The sequence below is a fragment of the Adiantum capillus-veneris genome, chromosome 12 (assembly GCF_014529385.1).
Source record: "Adiantum capillus-veneris isolate H3 chromosome 12, ASM1452938v2, whole genome shotgun sequence".
Taxonomy (NCBI): domain Eukaryota; kingdom Viridiplantae; phylum Streptophyta; class Polypodiopsida; order Polypodiales; family Pteridaceae; genus Adiantum; species Adiantum capillus-veneris.
The window spans coordinates 98,998,186-99,005,097 of record NC_140942.1 but is presented as its reverse complement, the minus strand read 5'-3'; positions in this window follow the sequence as shown (position 1 = coordinate 99,005,097).

Sequence of the window (6,912 nt, the reverse complement as noted above, 5' to 3'; positions counted from 1 at the left end):
TATTGTTCATGCTATCTAACTAGGTGTTATGGTTTTTGTTGCTCTATCCACCCAAGCACTCTTGTTAATCTCATTAGGAATCTATTCTAATGAAATGCTCACTATGTTCATGCTATTCTCCGCTACACACAAGTTACTAGGCCATTAAATGTTACATTGGTATCAAAGCACAAGGTTTCTCTTTTCTTGGTCAAGAAGGGAGGTCCTCAAGCTAGCCATAAATGGTTGGTACTATTAATTGCATGTGAGTAAGTAGAATAGGGATTTTTTAGCCTTGCAGTACGCCTTCCTTTGTGCAGTTAATGGGGCATCACCGTCGAGAACTATGGTCTTAACAGTGGAGTCTTATGGGGCTTGCCTACTATTGAGCTATTAGAAGCTTGACAGGAGCCAGTGTTATTTTGGTGTTGAACGACCCTCTCTTCTATTCCTTGCAATTAATGGTATTCGAGCCACGGTTACAGTAGCTTGAGTGTCTTTTCTAAAGGGGTAAAGAGGAGTAGCAACTAGGGCTTGAAGTGGTGGACAACTATATAGATATAATATTATGAGTAGAACCGGGGTCAAAGAGAATAAAAGCATCATGTTCTCTTACCTTTCCCCAAGCATGGCATAGAGGAGATCCTTTGTGGTGAGTTTCCTCCTCTTGGATTTCGACCAAGGTAGCTCTAGGAGGATCATGGCGGTTGTTCTTTTGGGGACAAGCGCGGTACGCATGCCCTTGTTCGCCGCACTTGAAACACCGGTTATCCTTGCGATAATGCTCAACCTCTTCAGAAGAGAGTTTATTTTTGCCTTTGTAAACTCCCTTCTCCTTAGCTTTGTTGGAGTTGCCCTTAGGAGACTTTTGGACATTGTCCTTCCCCTTAGGCTCATTGGAACCCTTGTTTTCCATGGGCTTAGAATTTCTTTTAGCCCCCGTTTGGAAATTGATTCGAGAGGCCACCATAGTATGATGTATTACCGCCGATATGGTGCGTGGCCTTTGGGAGTTGACATACTCTGCCATTTCTTTGGTTAAGCCCACACAAAATTGCTGCTTTTGCTCTCCAAATTCCAAATTTTTGAAGACAGTGGCTTTGAGTTGTAGGTCCCAAAACTTGTCTACATATTTGTGGATGGATTCATAGGGAGAGAGCTTCAAGCTTTGCCATTCGGTGAGTAATTTGTCTTTGGCATCAGTGGCCAAAAATTGCTTCATAATAGAAGCTCTTAAAGCTTTCCATGTTTGTGGAGCTTCACCATTCGCCCGTAGGCTAGACCACCATTGTCTAGCGGACTTTTGAAAGTGCATAGCTACATGGCGTAGCTTAGAGGACTCCGTGAAGCCCTCATCTACGAACGCCGCATCAAATTGTTGGATAAAGGCCAAGACTTTGTCCGTAGCACCAAAAGTGCCATCATAGGTAAGGAAAGAGATGCTCTTCCCTCCCTCTTTGAATTTTTTGAGCTTGGACGACCTCTTCCATGCGGCATAGGATTTTCTATGGCCTCTTCTTTTTGATGGTTCAAAGGTTGCACCATCACTTTCTTCAGAAGATGAAGAATTTGAGGAAGATGGAGAAGAGGGTGACCTCTTTCTCGCCTTTTTCTTGCCTTGATCTTCGTTGTCTTGACCATCACTTTCATAAGAGGAAGAGGATGAAGAAGATGGAGAAGAGGGTGTCCTGTTTCTCGCCTTTTTCTTCTCTTGATTTTTTTCATTCCTCTTTGAAGTATGGTGTGGAGAAGTATGTGATGGTCTTCTCCGTTTTGGAGGCGATGGAGAGCGTTTAGCCCGCCGTCTTTGTGGAGCCATCTCCGTCGAGGTGGCGGGAGACTCACTTCTTTCTTGTTCCTTCGGTGGAGGCTCTTGAGTTCTCCTTTGAGAAGGAGATGTGTCATCAAGGAGCAAATTCTTGAGCCCTTCATAGGGATCCTCTTCTTCTTCCCGAATCGGAGAGAGACCTCTTTTGGAAGTCTCGCAAGGAGGCTTCCTAGGTGTTCTCTCGTCATGGTGGGGAGCTTGGAGAATCCCATGAGCACGAAGCTGTCGTTGCACTTCACTTTGGAGGGATGGATTGCCCATGGCTTGTTGAAGCCTAGAAACAAGATAGTTAACAAGCATCGGGGCATCATTAGTAGCTTACTCATTAGCAAAATCAAAGTTATCAACATTAATTTCACTCTCTTTACTATTGTCAGCCATTCTAACAACTTTTAGGTGTAAACTTTTTAGGAAGCTAGGCATACAAACCTATGAGATGGGAGATGTCCTACCCGTAGATGGTGCTTTCAAGGGGCAAGAAGCTTCAGTCACTCCCTTAATCGGGAAATTGAGGCTCCATGTCCAAAACTATGTGGACAAAGAGGACTTCTTTATCTCTCCTCTCAAGCATGAGGATGTAATCCTAGGGGCACCATGGTTTGATCGCATGGCTTCCAATGTTAAATTCCCTGAAAGGAGAATCTCCTTGAAGTTCAGGGAAAAAGATATGTATATAGATGCTAAGGAAATGGTTAACACTGTACCCATTGTACATACACAAGCTTTCAACAAGTCAATAAAGAGCTCTATTTTCGTGTACATGATTTTTGTTAAAGATTCTCAAAATGAACCTAATGTTTTAGCAAAAGAAAATATACACAATCAAAAGGAATTAGAGTTATCCAATTTTCTCAAGGGGTTTCAAGATGTCTTTATTGACAACATCCCTTGTGAGCTACCTCCTAAACGAGGCAATGATGACCATGCAATTGAACTTTTTCAAGAAGTTCACCACCTAACAAACCTCCTTATAGAGTTTCTCAAGCTCAACAAGAGGAGATTATGCGGCAAGTGCATGAGTTAGTTGAGAAGGGCATGGTTAGGTCTAGCTCATCTCCATTTTGTTCTCCTGTGCTACTAGTGCAAAAGAAAGACGGCACATATCGTATGTGTGTCGACTATAGAGCACTAAATAGGATCACTATCAAGAATAGGTTTCCCGTTCCATGGGTAGAAGACCTATTTGATAAGCTACAAGGGTCCACCTACTTCAGTAGGAGTGACCTAAAAGTGGCTATCATCAAATAAGGATAGTTGATCAAGACATTGTAAAGACCGCATTTCGCACTACGTTTGGTCTTTACGGATACATTGTCATGCCTTTTGGCTTGACCAATGCACCAGACACATTCAACCGCTTGATGCACAAGCGACACCTGCAGGTAATATTTCAAGTTCTAAGAGAGAATAAACTTTATGTTAATCAAAAGAAAAAAGAATTTTTCTTACAAGAGATTCCGTATTTAGGTCACATTATCTCTCAAGATGGCATCCAAATGGATCCATCAAAGTTAGAGGTAATATAAAAGGATGGCCTAAACCAAGGAATCTTCATGAGTTAAGAAGCTTTATAGGTATGTGCGCATACTATAGACACTTCATAGAAAAGTTCTCACTAATAGCAGGACCATTACATGACCTAACAAAGAAAAACATTAGGTACACATGATCTGCCAAGGAGAACAATGCTTTCGAAAATCTTAAAGAAAAGCTTATCTCTCAACCTGTGCTTACACTACCGGATCTCTCAAAGCCATTTGAGGTCCAATGTGATGCTTGTGGTGATTGCCTTGGAGCTGTTTTGCTTCAAGAAGGGCACGCCATAGGCTATGAAAGTCGAAGGCTCGACCCTGTTGAGCAAGCTCTAGGCATATATGAAAAGGAACTCCTTGCAATTCTACATGCCTTAGACTCATGGAAGCACTATTTATTGGGGACTTCTTTCATTCTGCGAATGGATCACCAAAGTCTTAAGTACTTCATGACACAGACCAAGCTCTCCGACAAACAAATGAGGTGGGAAAACTTTCTTTCGCAATTTCATTTTCATATTGCTCACATTTCTGGCAAGCATAATCAAGTAGCCGATGCACTCTCAAGACGCCCGAGAGTGAATGCGGTTTCCATAGCAACTCACAACGATCTATCTTCTATGATAGATAAGTATGCTATTGATCCCGATTTTAGAGATGTGATTTCATCCCTTGCACTAGGGAAGAAAGAGGAACCATTTACTTTACAAGATGGTTATCTTCTCCACGGCAATAGACTATGCATTACTAGCTCACTACGTGAGAAAGTAATGTATGAATCTCATGCTCCTCCTTATGCAGGGCATAGAGGGATTCAGTCTACCCTAAAGGGGATCAAAACATATTTCTATTGGCCTACCATGAAAGCAAACATACAAGAGTATGTTTCTAAATGTGTGGTATGCCAAAAGACAAAGTTTGATAGACGGAAGCAACCTGGATTGCTTCAGCCTTTGTCAATCCCTAATTCACCATGGGAGAGCATATCCATTGATTTTATCTTTGGATTGCCTAAGTCTATCCATGGGAATACGGGAATATGGACGATAGTAGACAGGTTCAGTAAACAAGCTCATTTTATACCTGTCAAAAGACTATTAAAGCCCATCAAATGGCAACCCTCTTCATTTCACAAATCTTCAAGTACCATGGCTTGCCAATGTCTGTAGTGTCGAATAGAGATCCTAGAATGACCAGTAATTTCTGGAAGGGTCTCTTTGAGAATTTAGAAACAAGGCTAAACTTCTCTTCGGCCTATCACCTGCAAACAAATGGCCAAAGTGAAATAGCTAACCTAACAATTCTCGATCTACTAAAAGCCTATGTAACGGAAGTAGATCAAAGATCCCAATGGGAGAAGTACTTACCCTTAGTGGAGTATGCCTATAATAACACTGTACATACTTCCACGGGAAAAGCACCTTTTGAGGTAATAGAGGGAAGATCAAAAAGTCCCTTGCTACTTAAGGTACACGAGAAGATCTTTGTTGCAGATGAGTATAGCTGAGATTTACAAGAATCTTTCCAAAAGATTAAGGATGCTATCTCTATCTCATAGCAAAGGCAAAAGGTTGCTACTGACAAGCACAGAAGAGCCCAGCCTTTAAAGAAAATTATTGGGTCTTACTCAAATTTCCCAAGGCTCGATTAAGGCACACGACGGGCAAGAATCCTAAGGGACGCCAAAAGTACTATTCTAAGTTAGCAAAAAGGTCCAATGGTCCCTTCCAGATTCTTAGGCCAATCAATGAGATGGCCTATCAACTCAAGTTGCCCAATCATTGGCTCATACACAATGCTTTCCATGTGAGCCTACTAAAGCCTTACAAAGGAGAGACACCTCAAGAACCAACTATTGAAGACCCATTAGAGATCAAGGACCAAGAAGAGGTGCTGCAGCCCGAGTCCATTCTCCGACATGAAGACAAGGTACTAAGAGGCGGTAAGACTATCCGACGATATCTTATTAAGTTTAATAATTATCCTTTTGAAGATGCTAGATGGATGCAAGGCATACAATTAAAGGATAACCTAAACCTTGTCAATGCTTACAATGCTTCCCAAGAGTAAGAAAATGTACAAATGTTAAAAATGAACAAAATTTTTGTCTTATAAGACTCTCTTTTTCTTTATTGTGCACAAAAATGAAGTAGTATGCATGCTTAGATCAAGTTTGCAGAGACGACGTCTCCCGAACACCAAGTAGAGCTTGTCACTCTACTATGGAAGATGATAGGACTAATGTGCAGACATGCTTGCGGCAGCCTCACGCTCTCAAGCACCAAATGGACTAGTCATTTATTGTGGAATGATGACGTAGGGTAACATAGGGATCCTCTACCCGCTAGGAAAAAGGACTAATGAATATGCTTTATCTTCTCTACCCCATAGTCGAGGACGACTATGATTTCAACAGAGAGGTAATGTCATAATAATCAATATCTAATTCTCCTAAATGATTTTCTCATGTTAAACTGATCATTTAATATGCGAAAGTGCCAAGGGAGAAAAATCTAGAATATTGGTTAAGCTAGTAGACCAGGACACAGTAGGGATCCAAAGGAGGGAAAATAGGGATCCAAAGGGGGGGCCATCTGCAAAAGAGCAATGTGCAACAATGGGCTTAAAAGACCCTAAGGTTCAGCCCATTAAGACTTCCAAAATGCTAAGGTTCCAAAATTCAAAGGTTGTGTCCAAAGGCCAAAACTAGGGAAATTGGATGCTTAGTGTGTGTCACAAAAAGTCTTTGTCAATCCCTACATAGGAGGGGGTGAGCCTTGCAAGTAGGGGATGATAGAGAAACACACACACAAACACACACACAAGCTCCCTTTACACAAAGGGAATGAGGGACACATGTCAGCTCCCTAGCCCAGATGCCCACAAGGTGTACCCAATTCCTATTGGATGGCCTTGGAGGTGGACCAATGAGAATTAGGCTAGAGTAGATCTAGTTTAATTAATTTTAAAACACTTAATAAAAGAACCAATGGGAATTAAGCTCTCTAGAAGATTATTGGATAGTCTCCCAAGGGGTCCAATGAGCATTCAGCAACCCAATGGCTTGCCTGATTCCTATTGGCCAGGAGGAAAAGGGGTCCAATGAGACTTTAGTTTCATTTATTAATTACCTAAAGCTCTCACAAAAGGGGAAAGGGGGACACATGTCAAAAGGCTATCACTTATGCTGCTTAATTACCATTGGCTAAGCTTGGGGAGGTCCAATAGGATGCTAGCAAGAGCAAATAGCAAGAGGGTCGACCAAGAGAGGGAGGGGGCTGATTTTTGCAAGGCATTATCACCTACACACTCACACTAGCTCATTTGGGAAGGAAAGAAGACTCTCTCTCCTTTTCAAGCTTTAATGGAAAGCTTATCACCTACTCCAAGCTTGTGAGAAGGGAGGCCTACACCAACAACTCTTGTCTTTGTGATGCAAATCCAACCAAGAGCCAAGCTTCAATGCATGCTCATCTCCTCTACCATGCTAATTACTAAGCTAAGCTATGCTAATATGAGTGATTATGTGAAGAGATGTACATCTTTCTCGTAAGAATACTCCTTCTTCCTCTC